This window comes from Etheostoma spectabile, chromosome 1 (genome assembly GCF_008692095.1).
Source record: "Etheostoma spectabile isolate EspeVRDwgs_2016 chromosome 1, UIUC_Espe_1.0, whole genome shotgun sequence".
Classification (NCBI taxonomy): Eukaryota; Metazoa; Chordata; class Actinopteri; order Perciformes; family Percidae; genus Etheostoma; species Etheostoma spectabile.
In genome coordinates this window covers 1,397,774-1,417,028 of record NC_045733.1, presented here as the reverse complement: position 1 = coordinate 1,417,028, position 19,255 = coordinate 1,397,774, and the positions used below count along the sequence as shown (strand labels likewise).

The following is a 19,255-nucleotide window of genomic DNA, read 5'->3' as shown; positions in this document are numbered from 1 at the left end:
CATATTATGGCACAAATCTTTTTGTGTATTTTTCAGCTCCTACTACGTGAGCCCCGTCTCTGTGCGTAACATAGTTTTTCCTGCCTGCCTCTGCGATGTGTAGCATTAGACAGTCAATCACACAAATTATTAGATCTTGGTAGAAGCATGCTCATTGGTTCACTGACGCTGATGAGATTTACTCCTTAGGTATTGAAATTGGGTATTGAATGGTGAGGCATTTTTTGATACCCTATACTTTAGAGGCAATTTGTCGGTGTCTAAAAAGTATTGAATTCGGTACCCCAGCCCTAGACATAGGCACGTGGTTGTTGCTCTTGGCCGCATGTGTAACCATATGTGTGTAGTTTATTGCAGACTAAGAGATTATTGCCAATCACCCACTTGTGTGTTTTTGGTAAATATCGACCAATAATGATCAGAATGCAATCAATCAGGGTATCCTTAAAATGCACCAAACACTTTGGTGTCTGAATGGCACAAATGACCTCTATGTGGGCAAAAGATAAACAAAATATGGTAGGTTGCTGGTTCAAGGCTCTTTCTACAAGTTGACTCAAGGTCTGCTGTGCCACCACACCGTTGTGTAAAACAGCATCAAATAAGATTTATAAAAGGCTACTTTTTTCTTTTGTTTTACCTTATGCAGTTATGTGAAAACCACATTCTTGCAAATGTTCTATTCTCTTTGTAAGAAACACAATAATCCACAATACAAATACCATTCTTCTGTATCTTAAAATAAGTTTTTTTCTAAAAAGTAAAAACATTTAGTTTACAATAGGTATTTTACACCTTTGTAAGCCAACATGTATGTCCACTTTGCTTTACCTTTTTTTTAATGTTCACTAGGAAATTGTAACCAAAGTATATTTTATTCTCAGGCGTTGTTGTGGTCCTGTGTTGGTACTGTAGGTAATTTTTCTGGAACTTTGGCTTTTACATGATGCAGAACGGGCGAGAGAAAGTGTAGCGAGAGGAGCATGAGGAGGTGAGGCTGGGGCAAAATTAGCTACGTATGAAAGGCTTCGCTTTGTGTCTCAACCAGGGAATTAGAAATTACTCCTTTCTCTTGCACTCCTCTCTCTCACTCAGATATATAATGTAAACTCATTTGGTAACTAGGCACGAGCTGCGTTGGGCTGTCTGAGTGTCTGCATGTGAGAAGTGCGCCTGGGATGCATTAGGGCCTCCTGACAGGGGCCTGGGTGAAATAAGTGAAATTAATGGAGCTCCTTTCATGTCGGACAAGGCCGCGGCACCCCTTTCACGGCGCGTACAGTCACAGAAAAGTCAATACTTTTTTATTACTCCTCGCTTGCCCTACATTCCCCGCTACAAGTGCTCTGCTCACTAATTGGTTTCAGTTTGCAGAGAAATAGAGAGAGAAACAGGAGAGAAAGCGAGGGAGAGGACTCCATCCCAAAGAACACTGAAGCAAATAAATCAATCTCATATTTTTTCTCCCTGCTGTCTTTTTTCATTGAGTAACATTATGGCAGAGAGAGAGAGAAATAGAGGAGAGAGGGTAAATGGTTGGTTAGAGCACGCCTGGTCCCCTGGGAGCATAATGATATCTGGGAGCCTGTTAATGGAGACGAGTGGTTAAAGTGGTCTGGGGCCCGAGCCAGGTCACCCCTGGGGGCTTCTAACCAGCAACCTCCCCTCAGTTGGCTGCTTGTGCTCTGGACTCAGGGGCACAATGGAACATCCTACCAAAATATAATTTCAGGCAAACGCTTTGATTTGCAGAAAATGACATGTAGCTCAACTGTGTGTGTGTGTGTGTGTGTGTGTGTGTGTGTGTTTCTCTGTGTGTGTGTGTGTGTGGGTGTGTGTAGATAGGATCAGTCTTAAAATGCATCAAGATCTGCAATTGTTTCCATGGTGTTGCGTTTCTCAAGCCTTGCTGCACCAATGTCATCCTGTAAAATTACCAGAAATACTGTCACTATGTGTTGTCATCTTGTAATAAGCCACATGGTGCTGAAGGAACACGTAGATTTTGTGGTGTATGTTTGGAAGGGTTTGGAATTTGACTAAAGTAAAAACTATAACTGTGTGCCTGCATTTCTGCAAGTATGTGTGTGTGTGTGTGTGTGTGTGTGTCATATGTATGTGTCCTGTCTGACAGTATGCTGTTCACTGTTGTGCTAAGCTTAAGTGGCAGTGGGGTTAGCCTCTTTCAGAAACAGCACAGCCACAAATTGATGTGACACTTTGAACCCCCCATGCCCCCCCCCCCCCTCCCCCCACCAGCCCAGTACCTCCCGCAAACACACACCAATCAGCCTCCAGTTAAAAGGAGGTCCACCAGTCTCGTTTTCTTTCTGCATCCCAGCTTTCACAGCTCTAGAGTGTGGGCTAGGGTAGGTTTGGGGGGTTTAAGCATGTGTGTATGTGTGTGCGTGCGAGCGTGTGCATATGTGTGTGAAGGAGCTGTCATACAGGGCTGGCATCACCATCCAGTTTGCCATCTCTTCTTCAGCTTGACAAGTCCCTGCTCCCTACCCCATGGCTACACACACACACACACACACACACACACACCACACACACACACACACACACACACACACACACACACACAACACACACACACACAGACACACACACACACACACCATCTCTCTGTCTCTCTCTCACACACACATATGTGATTACACCGATCCCAAACACATATGCACTGTATAAATATATACAATGTATAGATTAATAAGCACACAAAAACACATTCACACACACAAATAGATGCACAGGCAACCACATGGTTCATATTACACAATGAATGTGTTTCCCAAAACACGCAGCATGCTCTAAAAACCGTGACAGTACCACATCACATCACATCATTGTTAATGAAAACTGTTGAAAAGCTGAATTTAGTTTTGTGTACAAGATTTTCTCTTTGTGTGGCATCACAGTTTGCTGGTCGTTTGTGTGCGTAAAACATGTGTGTGAGATCTTCTCCGCAGTTGTTGGCGTCAGATTGCACGGGGCTTCTGTTTGTTACAAGGACAGGCTTGTCCCCGCCCCCAGGCGTCTGCATTACGATGATTGTCATGGCGATGGAGTGTGAGTGACAGGCGGGATCACATGTGGTAGCCGGGGAGCAGGAAGCCCGCACCGCCCCAGTCCCTGACATTAGTTTGTCCTTCATCAAAACTTTACACTCGTTTATAACTACTCGCTCCCTCTGTTGCAAAATCTCTATTTATTTCTTTTTTTACCATCTGTCTCTCTCATGTACTGATCTCTCTTTCTCCCTTTTATTTATCTTTCTTTGGTTCTTTCTCTCTCATTTACATTTCATTTAATACTCTTATATCGCCACTCCTCTTTCTCTCCCTGTCTCTTTCTCTTTCTTTCATTTACTTCTCAATTTCTTTTAAAAAAAATCTTCTTTCAGTGCCAAGCTTAACACCTTTTTTTTTTGTCTGGAAAACAAACTGCACGTTATAAGCACAATGCATTCCCCGACCACCCAAGCTGGTTATTAAAGTGGAAACACCTATGGAACACACGTATGTATGTGTGTGTGTGTAATGCATATTTATCCATGTGCATTTTCCTCAGCAGTTTTTATTTGTCAAGATGTATATGCAAACTTGATGCAAACTTCTGCCTGTGTGTGCATATACCCAAATGCATGTTTATGAGTGTGTTTTGGTGACAGAGCTAGAGCTTTTTGTGTATCACAGCAGAAAAGGAGGTCAGGGTTTGCATGGAGACTCAGGCATTTATCATTAGCCTGCTGCCGCTGTCGGTAATGTTGCCTGTTACAGCCGTGATTAAGAGCCCCGCTTAGTTCCAGCAGCCGGTGCAGACGCACAAACAAACACTTACATGTGTGGTACCAACTACTGTACGTTTCAGGTGCTCTGTAGTTTTACATTAAACTATTTCTTTTACACCCAGTTTAGTTCATGTGTTCATGTTAGTGTGTGTGTTTGTTGTTTTGGGGGCTGAGCTGTACATGGTCTCTAACTGCGAGGCGGCTTCAGGGCCTGATGAGAAACCTGTCACAGACACTCATGAAAAGAGCAATTCACTGCTAAACACACGCGCACACACACACACACACTCACAAACACACACCACACACTCACTCACTCACTCACTCACTCACTCACTCACTCACTCACTCACTCACTCACTCACTCACTCACTCACTACACACACACACACACACACACACACAGCAGGAAAGTTGTACATGGTGAGTGTGTTTGTGAATCATAATGGTTGGAAGTACACCTTCTTCCCCATTTATGAAAGCCAGAAAACTCTCATGGCAGCCTTAGTGCCATTCAGTCATCTTAATTGAAAAAGGGTATTTTTGTTCAGAAGTACAGTATGCAAAGAAAATCAACTTTAAACCACTTTTGCCTCTATGCCCATAATCACATGCTCATTATAAAAACACTACACAATTGCATCCTTCCAACTGTACTTCCATTTGACTTGTCAGATTGCAGAAATGATTCAGTATGTTTCCAGAGACTAAGAGAGCGATGCACAGCCATTGAATACAGATGAATATAAGACACAGTCTGTGTTCCCTGTTGCACAGGTCATCTCCTAATCATCTTGGGCCTTTGATTGGTTTTTAAAGTTCTTGAAATGGATGAAAAATTACTTTTTGGACATGTTTGAAGTGCGTGACCACTGGTGTTTGTTTTGTTTTAACGTTCTATTAGCCTTATGTTTAAACTCTAATATTTGTACTTGATGTAGGCAAAACAAGATTGAATATCCTTTGTTTTCTATTTTTTTCCATTTTTCCCCCCATTCCTCTCCGTCCATCCTCCTGGTGCCTCTCCTCCCTCCATCCGGTCAAGACTGTTTGCCACCAACAACATCTTTGATAAGTGGGCTCCTGTGTACTCCCAGGCAGGCAACATTGTGTGACACACCTCCTTCTGGCCTGAGAAAATTGAGAGAAGTACAAATAAAGATTGCTTAATGTATTTACTATATTGTCTTTATTTTAGTGTTTGATGTGTTCACATGAACATTTTCTTTCTTTGAGTCTTTAAGTTCAGCGTCACTGAATATGAATGTGCAAATATAGCAGGTCTAATCTGGTAACCCATTCTAAGAGACAGCATGTATGCCTATAGGCAACGATAGTGCCAGCATTCTATACGTATCGCAAACTATTTCTATCGCAAATCCATTTTGTGTCAGGTGAGAAACAGCCATCACATTAATAATTTTCAGTAGCTGAAGTTCACTTTCCTTTGTAGCAATAAAAGGCCAAAAGCAACTTTGGTACTTACATTTGGTGATTTCACAACCATTAAATGATTGTGAACACAACACAATTTGGACAGTCCTGATAAGGAAGTGTAGTATTTTTATAAAATGATACAAGATGCCATGTTTTGAGTTGATATATTTGTCACATGGATTTGAGATCACATCATGGCTAAAATGATGATGCTAATCATATTATTACTAATGTCCTTTTAGGATTGGAGCAACATGCTAGATTAAGAGCATGGCTTGCTGGAAGTCATTCAGGACCAAAATGGATTTCAATAAGGTTCAACATTTTGAACAATGGCTGATCATGTTGGATAATTCAACATATAATAGTGACTGAATTACACAGTTTTTGAATTGTATACTAGACTATATGTATACTAGACTTGCTTCCTGTTAACTGACCTTTAGTTATCAGAAAATGAGAACTTTGCATATCACATTTCTTGTTTTCTTCCGGCCAACTATCCAAAACCCAAATCACAGAAGAGAAAGAAAACCATAAAATATTCACATTTGATAAGTTGAAACCAGGGATTTACTTTAGCATTTATTGGTTAAAAACCAAAAAGAAACAATAATCAAGTAATTTTTTCAGCTAAAAAAAAATACTTGAATCAATATCTTCCTCAGATGTATCAACTTCCTTTATTATGAAACCATTTGAAATACTTTATTTAAAATGTGATTCTACATTATTTAGACCAGCACTGATCTTTGTCTTGAAGTGAAGACTTCACATGACACCTTCTCCTGCTAGGCCCTAAGGCAGGACTTCATCACATAGTTGCATAGCTGTTTTGATGATGAAGTATAAAGTGGTTTCATTGTCTCTACTCTCCATCACTGTCTGTCTCTGTCACAGACACAGGACACAGAAGTTTTATTTTATATTTTATTAAAGGTACTTGTTAATTTTCTCAAACTTCCCCGTCTTTATTCTTTACTTCCCATGCTATTTCTTCTTTTTTCCTTTCTGCCTGTCTTCACTCTTCTTCTTTTCCTCTCCTCCATGTTGCTGGCATTCCCCCGAGCCTGTGCTATAAGGCGTGGAAGAGGAGCGGAGACAGAGCATTTAGTAATGGCTTCTTAATGGGCTTGTCGACAGCCACATTAGAGCGCACAGGCAGCGGGCGAGGCCGGGCAACGATATGCCAAGCCAGATGCCATGCCAGCTGTGGCGCTCCACTCTCTCACTCACACTCTCATTTGTAATCACATTTCTCATACGGATGGACGCCATGTGCATAAAAGAAAAAACAGACAGACATGTAGTCTTCCAATTCCTGTCAGTATATTCTTTTAATCTGCTCTGTTCTGTTTGTTTCTATCTTGCTCTGCTGCACCCGGTTCTTCTAATTCACAGTTGTAGGCTGCAACAAAACAGCTTTGAGGTTTTTTACAAGGGTGTAGTGGTATGATAAAACACAAACTAATTGATAGTCAGTGAATGCAACTTAAACAAAAATTTTAGGTCATCAACACTGCGATAACTTTGTACTCTCCACTTACGGCAATTATACTAAAAAAGAAGTAAGACGGAGCTAGAAACACAGGCATTCATGGTATCACACAGGTTTTAAACACACCCACGGTCAATTAGAGCCACAGTAGTTCACTCACGGAAGAAATGTTATAGTTGTATGTTGCATTCACCTTCCCATCATGTATTTGTACAACCTACACTACCGGTCAAAAGTTTGGGGTCACTCACAAATTTCCATTACACTCCATTGTAGACAGAATACCAGCTGAAATCAGTTGCATTGTTTTTTTAACCAGGGCAGCAGTTTTCAGATTACATTATGTGCTGACATAATTGCAAAAGAGTTCGCCAATGTTTTTCTAGTTAGTTTTTTAAAATGATATCAGATTAGTAAACGGAATGTGCCTTTGGAACATTGGGTGAATGGTTGCTGATAATGGGCAATGTAGATATTGCATTAAAGATCAGCCCCCCACTCAGATCAGCGGTATCCTGTCTATAATGGAGAGGAATAAAAATTTGTATGTGAACCCAAACTTTTGACCGGTAGTGTACTTCCCACAATAGATGGTTCATTCAAACATTTAGCGCTCATTCAGTCAACATACAACATTGCTGAGCTCTACATACTCGCTGCTATATACTGACTGCTACACCTCTGCCTGCTTTCAGAGCTGTAATTCCTTCTACCTCCCCAGTCTTCTCCTGCATGAGCATTTAGTTGTATGCAAATTTTGAATGTTTTACCTGTGCTCATGTTCATTAAGTTGTGTGTATCACAGGCTCACAGTGCTCTATTCTAGCCTGGTCAGATCTGTTCCAGAGAATCACAAATGGACTTAAGGTAATGAAAAAAGAAGGGGTAAAACAAGAAAAGAAAAAAATAATGGAGAGGAGGAAAAGGGAGGAAACAAAATCAAAAGGAAAAGAACATGATACGCGTTTAGCAACTAAGTATATAAGAGAACGCTGCAGGAAGGAGAAAAGTAATAGTCTGATAAAGTGAGGGGGAAAGGGTGTGAGAGATAGGGTGTAGTGATTAAATGAATAGATGGATGATCAAATCAATTAATGAATGTTAATGTGCTACAGTGTGACCAGGGTCTGGAATGTCATTGTCAAAGGTCTCATAGGTCTCCAGTAGGGGGAGCCATGTGTCAGGGACTCCAGTCTGTGTCAAAGCCCTTCATCAGTACCGTGTGTGTGTGTGTGTGTGTGTGTGTGTGTGTGTTGCGCATGCTGCTGCCAAAGATTGAATAGTCAGAAGGTGATTCTTTGTTTCCTCATCTGATCTGATCTTGTTCCTATCAAACCACCTTTTCCTGCGTCAGCGATGATCAAGTGTGATGAGGATCCAAAGAGAATAAAGTAAGTGTGTGTTTTTGTGCTTCCGTGCATTATGGGTTGTGCGTGTGTGTGTTCATGTATTGGCAGCTGATGGCATTTTCGTAGTTGAATCCTATATACTGACTGGCGGCCCTCTACACTATCGGCAGCTGCCAATTGTCACTCTGATGACTGACACTTCTGTATTGATGGACGGGACCTGCTGACAGAGAGATGGAGGACAAAACAAAAGGAAACAGAGCACCATTGGCGGAGGGGGGCAGAGGAGGCGGCAAAGAGAAGAAGGAATAAGGCCGGGGGAGTGCGCTGACTGGGACCACTAAACTTTCTCAATGTCATGGGTAAGGGGAAAGGGGAAGTTGAGTGGGAGGGAAAGTTTCTAACCTGTGTCTGGATCAGTCCAAACTTAGATCTCTTATGTATCACAAGTCCATTTTCTTTGAAAGTCTAGCTATGAAAATAGTTTATTTTCTAAGAAGCACTTGATTCTTTTATTGAATGTTTGTTTTTTCACTGTATCAGAGACTTTGACACCAAACACAGAAACTATACCAATATGATTGCAGTAAAACTCATGACACATATTTATTTATTGTCCCACTATATTACATTACATTCATTTGGCACTTTTGTCCAAAGAGATTTACAGGTCTTTTTCACAGCAGATATTTTGACTTGCTAAAGTGGTAAAAGTGTTTTTTTCAGTTTTTGTTGTTTTTAGGTAATGATATGCTAGCAAGGGCTAGGATAGCATGTTAAGGTGTAGTCTGAAAGGGTCCATTTTAGCCTGCTGCAGAAGATGGGCAGTAGCATCAGAGACTGCAAGAGAGTGATGTGACACTATATATATATATATATATATATATATATATATATATATATATATATATATATATATATATTAATAATAGCAACGTATCAGTCTCAATACATCATTAAAAAAATGCAATGCACTTATATAGGAGACAAGGATTAAATATTAAATATACCATTTATTTAATGCCTAAAAATGCTTATGTGTGGTTGTCATCACGTGACAGTTGCTGCAGTTTGGCAGTATTTTGGGTTACAACCTAATGAGAAGGGAGAGGTGTTTCAGTATTAGTGTTTGACATTCACATATATATATTATATATATAATATATATTATATATATATATATATAATTACATATATACATATAATATATAATATATATAATCTTCTAATTAATGTACTGTACACCTTTAACATTTTTTTTACAAGTACAAAATCAGGCATTTAACATAAAAGGTACAGAAACTAATCTTAGTCTTATTAAAGTTTGTTTTTGGCTTGCTTGGTTTTTTAGGCTTTAATCTCAAAAGCCTCTAAACTGAAAGGTGTCATGGCTCGGTAAAGGAGGAAAGGTAAAAGGATAATTATGTTTTCTGGTTTCCTGTTGTTGTTGAAAGGTATTCTTGGACTTAACTGTGATCTTTGTGTCTCCTGATTGACCTTCTTAGCCCATCACCAATGCACACACACCACAATATCTTATATACTCTCACGTACAGTACACACACGTTTTTGTGTGTGTGTGTGTGTGTGTGTGTGTTTTTGCCTCACCTCAGGAAACTTGTGGCTAATTCCATTAGTGGGAGGAGAGAGTATGTAAATGAGGGGAGACAGCTGGTGGTGAGGGGAGGTTGATGGAGTGAGCCTGGGGGGCCACTGACACACACAAACACACAACACACACACACACCACACCACACACACACACACACTCATTACTACACTTTCACACGTGTGAAGGCATCGTCTTCATAACAATACTTCAGTAACTCAAACTGAACTTTATTGTATGTGTGCGCATAGACACACAGGAGATTTCAGGTTTTAATGACTATGCACACTTAACATACAAATAACCCAAGGCTTTTGTTGGGTAGATAGTTTGTAGCATAGAGCAGTCAGTAACTGAGGGGAAAGAGAGAGACGGGGAATTACTTAGGTTAGATTATAAAACTAGGTATATGATTAGTTTGCAACAGCAGTTAGCTCTGCAAGTACCAATTAGCAAATAGTTTGGTTGAAACAAAAACATTTGGTAATGCTGCTGGAATTGTTTGAAATGTTTTATCAACAAAATGAGGATACACTATTAATTAACATCCACTCATAAGAACTAAAGTTTGATAGAACTTTGTATGGTTATATTGGGTCAAAAGGAACTTGAAACATGATACATGATACTTTTTTTGCCATAATCACAAGACTGAGGGTGTGAACCCCAGTCTGCAGTGTCAAAGTCCTGCTCTGGAAAAAAATTACCACATTAACACTGAACATATTTCATAGAGCAATACATTTCTTTCAAAATGTAACAAATTAGTAGTATATTTAGATTATTTATATTCTCCAGATACACAAACAATGTGTATAAGCCACTCTAAGAGCCAATTAGGGCCCTTAGTAGAAATAGGAACCAATCTTTGGTTCCTCAGGTGCAACCCGGAAGCAGATACAGTTTTTGACCACACGAAGACACACACACACCCGGACACGCACAGCAACACCACATAAGCATTCATAAAAGCAGTAATTTGTCAGGACTATTAATTTATATCTCATGGAAATAAATTGAACCAATGGTGTTAATTGACCATATGACTTGGACTTTTGTTGATCAAAAAAGGTCAAAAGTGCATCAGTTACTCTACCTGTGGAAAGGCACCTCAGGGCTAAAGCTTGGACTTAGCCTCTACTGCCACATTTTCCAAAGATTTGTGCCAAAATCACACATGTTAAGTACTCTGTGTGTATGTGTGTGTGTGTGTGTGTGTGTGTGTGTGTGTTTTGTGTGTGTGTGAGCGATGAGGGGCTGATGAATGGGGGGATTGGACAGAGGGTCCAGATGGTTGGAGAGATAGATGGAGTGATGGATAAAGTCAAAGAAAGAGGGAACAAAGACAAATGTGGTCATTGTTTTATCATTCTTATCATTCAGGAGTCTCACAGACACACACATGCACACACAGGTACTAGGTGTTGGTCATAATCCTATTGTGTATCAGCAGTGACCACAGTACCATAAGACTCTCTCATCACCTGTCACCACACACACACACACACACACACACACACACACACACACACACTATAATCCTGTCAGTAACTGTGATGGAATTTACAGGGGATTTCATTTTTTTATAAATCAAACAGCATAGGCCTACTGTGATTCATGTGAGCAAACAGTAAGGTTCTGGACTCTCATGTATACACACACTTCTATTTTTTATTCTTTCTGCTATATTTTTTTCATGTGAATATGATCCCCTTGCCTCAGTTCTTCCTATGTTGCAGTCTGTAGAAAAACCTAAATAACAGGTGACGGCTTATATATTCACTGCATCCATTATTTTTCACAAATAATTTATGATTCTTATCTCCCTCATGCCAATTTTGCATAATATAACCAAATTATAGTAAAAGCTGTGGGACTGGAAATGTCTGTGGGGATATGGCTGCAGATGGGAGCCGTGAGGGTAACAGCTAAATGGTGCTGAATGTTCATACATAAACTGTCCTAAAGTACAGGTGCACCATGTTAAAACTGTAATGGGGTGGCTTCTCTCTTTAATGTGAGGTATTGTTGGCTGAATGTTATGTACTGTGCTTGATTGACAGGAAATGAGAGAGGAGGCTGGGCAGTCTGTCATATTGTTAATGTGATAGGTAATGCCCCAAGGACACACACACACACACACACACACAACGGAGTGACTCTATCTATCTATCTGTCTATACACACCTCAGTTTCTCTGTCTCTCTCTGTCTCAATCTCTTTTCCATGTACACATGAACAGTTTGTCATTTTCCTTTCTTCATACAATCTTTCCCTCTCTCTTAATCACTCACACACACCAATGCGCTCAATATTTGGATGTGTGGGGTTTTACCGCAGGTTAATAATCAGAGGAGAGGTTTGTGACCCTGTCAGAAGTGTGAGAAACTGACCCTAAGAAATCAGACAGGGGCCGAGACCCCACAACCCTGAGGGCATAAAGTGTGGGTGTGTGTAATAGAGAGGGGGGTAACGTGTGTGTGTGTGTCCATCCCCATCTTCTCATGGATGACATATGTGGGGTCATTTACATACTATTACCTTTATATTGGATATGAGGCACCACGCACACACCCCCACACACGTACACACACAGTCACATGGATTGGTGGCTTGGCCTGGTGTGATGCCCCTGTCAGATGTCACGATGCAGATGGGATGGGATGGAGGGGGGTAGGTCACGTCTGTTTCCCTCCGTCACACACACACACACCTGTCTTGCCCCCCTAAGGTGCCCAGTTACTAAGAGAGTTGTCAGCACGTCTGTGTGAGGCTTCAACTGTTTGACATCTGCCAGCTACTCTCCAAAACACACACACACAAACACATACACACATCTCCCCTACCACCTAATTTCAGAACAACAGAGCATCTCCCAGTGATCAACATTTAGACACAGTCATCATTTACTGGTCCCAGCTGCCAACTCGCACACACCACACACTCATCAGTAGAAAGTGTGAGGGAGATGGTTGATTGGAGAGATTGAACCACAAGCCTGAGACAAGTTGGGGAACAAAGAAAATAAAGTAAAAGGAATTATAGCTGTGTGTGTGTGTGTTTGTTTTAAGGTTTTTTGTTTTCTCAGATATCCATATTTACACTCAGAGTGATAGAAAGACAAGCTTCTATTTGTCCCACTTTTATACAAAATAATGAAGCTGTCATTCTTAGACAACTTCATTGGATTGGTACGGGAACACATAGGGAAAGAAAGGGACATACACACACACACGTACACACACCTACATACGCAGACACAATGCTGCGAGCGATCCCCCAAGGCCCCGTTAAGCATATGTCAAATATAACCATGTGTAGAAAGTGAGATTGTGTGACATATGTACAGCTGGCTGAATGGCAGAGACACAAAGCGCAGAGTAACACACGCACGCATGCACACACACGCACACACACACACACATCCACTCCCTGCTCATATATTTAACATGCAAACGGACAGACAGCCCTGATAGCGAATAAAATGAAATCAACCTTGAATGGCAAAACCCTCTGTGACTACTTGTCTCCTCTTTACAAGTCAATTTCATATCCTGTAGCTCAAGACAAATCTAAAGAGATTTGGGAACAGACGGACGACTAAAAGGGGTTACAGAGAAAAAATGAAAGAGGGTGTGATACACAAAAAAAGAGTGAGACATTGGTGGGAGCTGGGATCGTGTGTTAAATTGGGGTTGAAAAGTCATCACAGTGCCAACAATTCGTAACTACAACTACACTGACTTGTACCCCAAGATTAGACAGGATTGCTATTCTTTCAGACAGCTCAGTGGGTTAAGACACATTACATCATTTATTGATGTTGTGGATTTGAGATCTTTTTGTCAGGCTGTCAAAATGAATAACAATTTTCTTTTAAATGGCCATTGTGTCTTTTAGCGATGGGTAAAAAGACCCTGCAAAAAATGTGCAGATCTAACCCCAGTTTAGTAAAGGATGCATGTATGAATGAATGTATTTCCAGTCTCCAGAGATTTTTTTTTTTTTAACTCCACAGCCACAGACTTTACTGCAGGCTTTCTGGTATAAGCCCAAGTCAATACATCTCTAATGACAGTCATGGGATTTTCTAAGACTTGACAAAGGGCTTCCAAGTATTACAGGCTCCTCATGATAAATAAGCAGATCTTTATTTGTAAAATCATTAAAGGGCCCCTTAAAAAAGTTTAAATAAACCAGGATAAACTTCTGCGCTTTCATAGCCTGACATCGCCAGACCAAATGCAAATGTGAGTTAGTTTGGACCCTCTCAGTTAATCTTTTTCTCTCCAAGGGACATAATTAAAAACCAAAATGCCTCTGGATGCAATCACATAGACCTACGTACGTCAATGAGAGCAACAAAACATGCGATGTAGCACTGAGTGACGGAGAAATGTAAACACTATAACGTACAGAGCTGTGATGGTGTGAAGTGTTGTACTTATCCAAAATGTTTTTTTTTCCCCAGAAACTGCCTGAAAAGCCCCCCATGTTACTAAGATAGGTTTATTCTCACGGTGGTGTGTGGCATGGCCAGGGCCGGGTCGGCTGGAAATCTGTATGAACTGGAGGCAAGGCAAGCATCTTCATTTACTCATTTAAATTAACTCTACTGTCTCTTTTTGAAATCTGGGAGAACAAAAACACAATGGAAAACTCCCACCAAGACAGAAAAAGTAAGAGGCAAAATAGAGATGCAGACTGAGTGTCCGTTGTGTGTGAATGAGAGCAAATGAGGAAGCCAGTTAACTTTTTTTTATCCGATCATCCTCATACCCACTCATCTCTGTCTATTCAAAGAAAGCCATAATTACAGCTTTGAGTATTTAGCCTCATGATTTACTCGTTCTGTCACATTATTTACAGCTCTCTCTCTCTCTCCTCTCTCTCTCTCTCGCTCTCTCGCTCTCTCGCTCTCTCTCAGCAGGGGTTCACCCCTATAATCTAGTCTGTTAGGTCCAATCCATATTCCAAGTTATTATCACTCTCATTTGCTTATTAAGTGCTCCCTTGTTTTCTTCAAATAAAGTTATAATTAGAGATTTAGTGTCGGCAGCTTGAAATACTATCTCCTCTTCATGAAATCTTGGGTGGGATGAGAGAGAATCGTGTTTTATCATACTCAAGGAGTTAATGAGGATGTGCACAGCTTGATATTGTGTTTGTATGTGTGTGAGGGTGTGTGCGTGTTTTCTAATTATGTCTCTGTGACAGTTTTCTGGCCTCCAAAGTGGCCATATACTGTATACCCTCTGTTGTTTTGTCTTCCCACTGATTTATGATATTAAGTAAGTCACAAAAGAAGGAATATATAAGCTTGTGCTTTATATATTGCTTGCAGCCATTTTGACTTCATGCTTCAACACGGTTTGCAATTTTTTATTTAATATAAATAACACATTTTGGGCTACAAATAATGGAGTATTTGGCACCACAAAATGTGCTCTTTACTACCTTATTTAGCCTAAATTACATTCATCAGAAAGACTTGGGCCTCATCACTTGGCCAGTATTCACAGCTTTGAATACCAATCACCAATGTTTCCCGAGGATGAACCACTGATCCATTCTTACCTTCTCGTGACCCACCCTGTGGGCCCAACCCTGTCTTTGAGAAACAGCAGAGTAGAGTACATTAAGACACGCCCCAGCAACACACTGATTACATATGCTAGCGATAGTAATGAGCTGAGCTGGACAGTGGAAGACTGCTGCTGTTTATGGCAACTCATTATCTGGCCCATTGACCAGAACTGTTCTACACATCATGGAGCCCTGTGTCCTCTACATCTATTCGACCATCACTCTCTCTACTTGTCTGGATGGGGGGGCAGCACGTGTGTGTGTGTGTGTGTGTGTGTGTGTGTGTGTGTGTGTGTGTGTGTGTGTGAGTCAGTTGGTGGTTGGTTGAATGCACCTGTTTTTGAGTATGTGATAGGTAAGATGCGGTTGTTACATGGATGGATAAATGAAGGGATGAGTGGATGGATAGAAGTGAAAATGTGTGTGTGTTGATTACGTGCATGTTTACTTGATTAAAAAAGTAAGATGATTCTAAACTAATAATCTCGCACCCGCACATGTACCAGTGCGCGTTCATCTAAGTAATACTTTGTGCAGTTAGTTTCATTTAAGTGTGTATTTGTGCATTTCTCTATTCAAATATATGCTGATGTGTCTTACTTCAGTGTGTGTCTGTGGGCATCTGTGCGTGCACGTGCATGTTACTATGATCGCCTGCCAAAGTAAAGTGTTTGCAGCCGAGAGAGACAGGGGCGCTAAGCTCAAGGGCACATTTGTTTCAAGCTAATGATAGAATGTAAATGGAGCAAATTTCCTCTGCAAGAACAGAAGCTCTCTCGCTCAAACACACACACAGACACACACAGACACACACACACACACACACACACACACACACATAAACACACACCACACACACACACACACACACAAACACACACACGTTTAGACTTACACACACAGATGAAGACACACCTTTTCTCATGCACACACACGCATAGCGGCATCGTGTTGATGGAGTGCAGAATCTCATTACACATCTAATAGAATAAGTGTAGTGTGCGTATGGGGAGAGGAGAGGAGCAGCCAACCTGATTAGCCTTATCACTTTATTATGCCGCTCTGCACGCAGCACACAGGACAATTGCATTAGAGAGGAGCAGATGAGCTGAAGGCAAGGAGAACTCAGCAAACACAGCCTTAATTGATTCCTCACCAAATTAGCAGGGACAGGTGGGGGGCTCACTGGCTGGGTGGCTGCTTGAATGACTGGATGCTTGGTCGTCCGCTTCGCCGAGTGACTGACTTGTTGACTTGTTCAGTGGTTGGTTGACTGAGTTACGGCAAGAGTAGTTGATTGACTGATTGGTTTACTGACTGACTGGCCAGCTGCATTAGACGTCTTCAGTGGAGCTGAAGGTGAGGAGAACTCTAAAAACACATTAATGCTTTAATTGATTCCTCAGCAGATTAGCAGGGACAGGTGAGGTGACAACTTTAATGACCTGCTGACTGTCTGACTGACTGACAGGGGGATTTTCGGATGGGTTTTTATATATTTATATATATTTTATATAATTAATTTTACATAAATATCATTACGTTCAAATATCTTTAAATGGAACTAGTACTGGCAGCAAGTGTCAGCAATCAGTAGCTCAGTCTTGTATTGCCAGTCCTTCCTCCACAACGCTGCAGAGGAGGGTTTGGCGAGTCCACGCAGCATTCCGGGACGAAAAACAAATGTGCGCTGGTTTATTGGCATTTTTTTTTTTAAACAATCACAATTGTTTTGCAAATGCTTCTTGCAAAACAATACAACGTTGCCTGCAAACCAGCGTTTATGTTTATGAATCAAAGTGTTTCTTGTAGATCCGCAGCAGCAGCCACTAGTACAGTTTGCAGCTAACAGGGACAATGAAGATCCAATAATATTACCAAGCACCAGCCATTAAACCCAGAACTAGTAGGCAGGTAAGGTTGCTCATTGAGAGTTAACAAGAATTAATAAGAGTGTGGTGTAGAAAAATGCCCTGGGATAATGAATGATGCCAGATGATTCAGCACCTTAAAGAAACTGACTTGACGTTCATGAAAGCTTTGTAAAAAAGGGGAGATTTGTGTTGATGATTATGACAATTTCTAAAAGGTGATTTGTTGTCAGAAGCAGAGCCGGTAGTGTGCGAGGAATAGCAGCTGACAGTGTGGAAGGCACATCTACTGCAAACTCTTGTAGTTCAAGTGAACAAGCAGACATGATCAGATTAGTTATAATATTATCCCTTTTTAATCCCTAATATTACGTGTGACCCATTATGCCTTTCTCCTCGAAACCAGGATAGTAAATAAACAAAGCCCACGACTGAAAGAGAATAGAAAAGGATGTGAAATATGATACACAGGAAAAAATAGATTATGGTGTAAAAGTAAAAGTGCAAAACACTTTATCAAATTCTTTATTTAATTTCAAGTTTTGGATATCTGTTATTACTTATGTGCACAGAATATAGATTCTGATATTGTTGAACATCATTGGGTTGTTGTAAAGATGTTACCTTTTATTTTAAATCTACATCTACATATTTTACAAAAAATCACTGAATTACAAGGCTGTAGAGAAAGGGGCACTATTGCAGACTTAAGTACTAAGGTTTTAATTCAATTTGTTTAATATAGTCAGTCATGAAGAGAAGGGGGCCGATGTAGGGCATGAATCTCCAGGGCTGAAAATGAGACCCACTTTGGCCCTGTGTGCAGCAGAAACTCAGATTGGACAGGTAGTCTAGCTAGATGTCTGGATTCACCCTGAAGAAATCTGAGGAGCAGTTAACCATAGTTCTCTTTGCCAACACAAAGAAAGCGGAAGGTGACGGACATCCGGTCCAAAATTAGGTACATCTAGCGGAATTTCCGGCAGCACCTGGAAATTAAACATTGTTAATATAGTCTATCGGTAGCTTCAATCTAAATGCTAAACCAGTTCCATTTAGCTCAGCTGAAGCATGCTATAACTAATGATGCACCCTGACATCTAATTATGAGAACACTGACCGTACTTTCATAGTAGGGAAACTCCTCAAAAAGAGGACCATAATCATAATTTTTACTTCTTAGTCTATTTTGTAGAAATAAGTTAGATCTGCACTTTTGTTAATTATGTTCCTGTTAGTTAGTCCTCTGTTGAAACCCGGTCGTGGGGCATGTGAGGGAGGGTGGGGAAACTGGGTGTGTGTTATGGAGTGTGGGAGGTAGAAAGAGGGGGGACACGCAGGACACAAGGGGAAGAGAGTTTGTCTTTGTCTCTGTAGGTCCCCCTGGGGGGATTGTGGGATAGTAGAGGTTAATGAATCTGATTGGCTGGTGGGAGTTTTTCTGCTGGTGCTGCGGTTTGCACACTCTCAGGTCTTCACTTTTTTATTTTGCTAAGTTTGGCTTCAACACAGCGCAGCATGAAGGACAGAGTGGCAGACAAAAAGTGTGGTAAATGTTACTAAAGGTGTGGAATAGGCCAGCAATTTGAATCAACACTGCAGAGGTGTTGAATTACAGATGCAAAAACATACAGTTATGTGGATACTAATGGACATAAACTCACATGCAGTAATACAATTAAAAAAAACTAAAAATGTATTTCTATTTTTTAGATAAAACCAGTGAAAATTATAGGCATCATGAAAGTACCTCATGCTGTCGTTACATTATTATCTGCCCGCATCGGATAGATTTTGTGTCAACTTTGAAAGTTGGCCGCCCTTCAACTGACTACACCTTGACGAGCACCTATGCAGAATACCAATATTACATTGTTTGGTCAACAGTGAATAACATTTTTGGAAGATGTTTATGCTTCATATTTTTTGACCAGCACCATTATGCCTTCAAGGTAAATATCCAGAAAACAATGACCAGCTTGTTGAGCTCTTCCCCCAAATCTTTGATAAAGTATATAAATAATTAAGTCATTCCCTGTAAAATAAATCAACATTGATATGGTAGATAATTGCACCACAGTGTTGCAAATGATCACAGATTCCTGTGTG

At 40.6% G+C, this 19,255-nt stretch overlaps 1 protein-coding gene across 5 annotated transcripts in view; it reads left to right on the top strand.

The window, feature by feature from the left end:
- Positions 1-4,971, top strand: part of spata17 (spermatogenesis associated 17) — a 39,855-nt gene extending 34,884 nt beyond the window's left edge. For all 5 annotated transcript variants that reach the window (XR_004332744.1, XR_004332743.1, XM_032521149.1 and 2 more), the window contains one exon: positions 4,842-4,971. The gene's annotated coding sequence lies outside the window, so the exon portion shown is untranslated. The remainder of the gene's footprint in view (positions 1-4,841) is intronic.
- Positions 4,972-19,255: the final 14,284 nt, after the last annotated feature.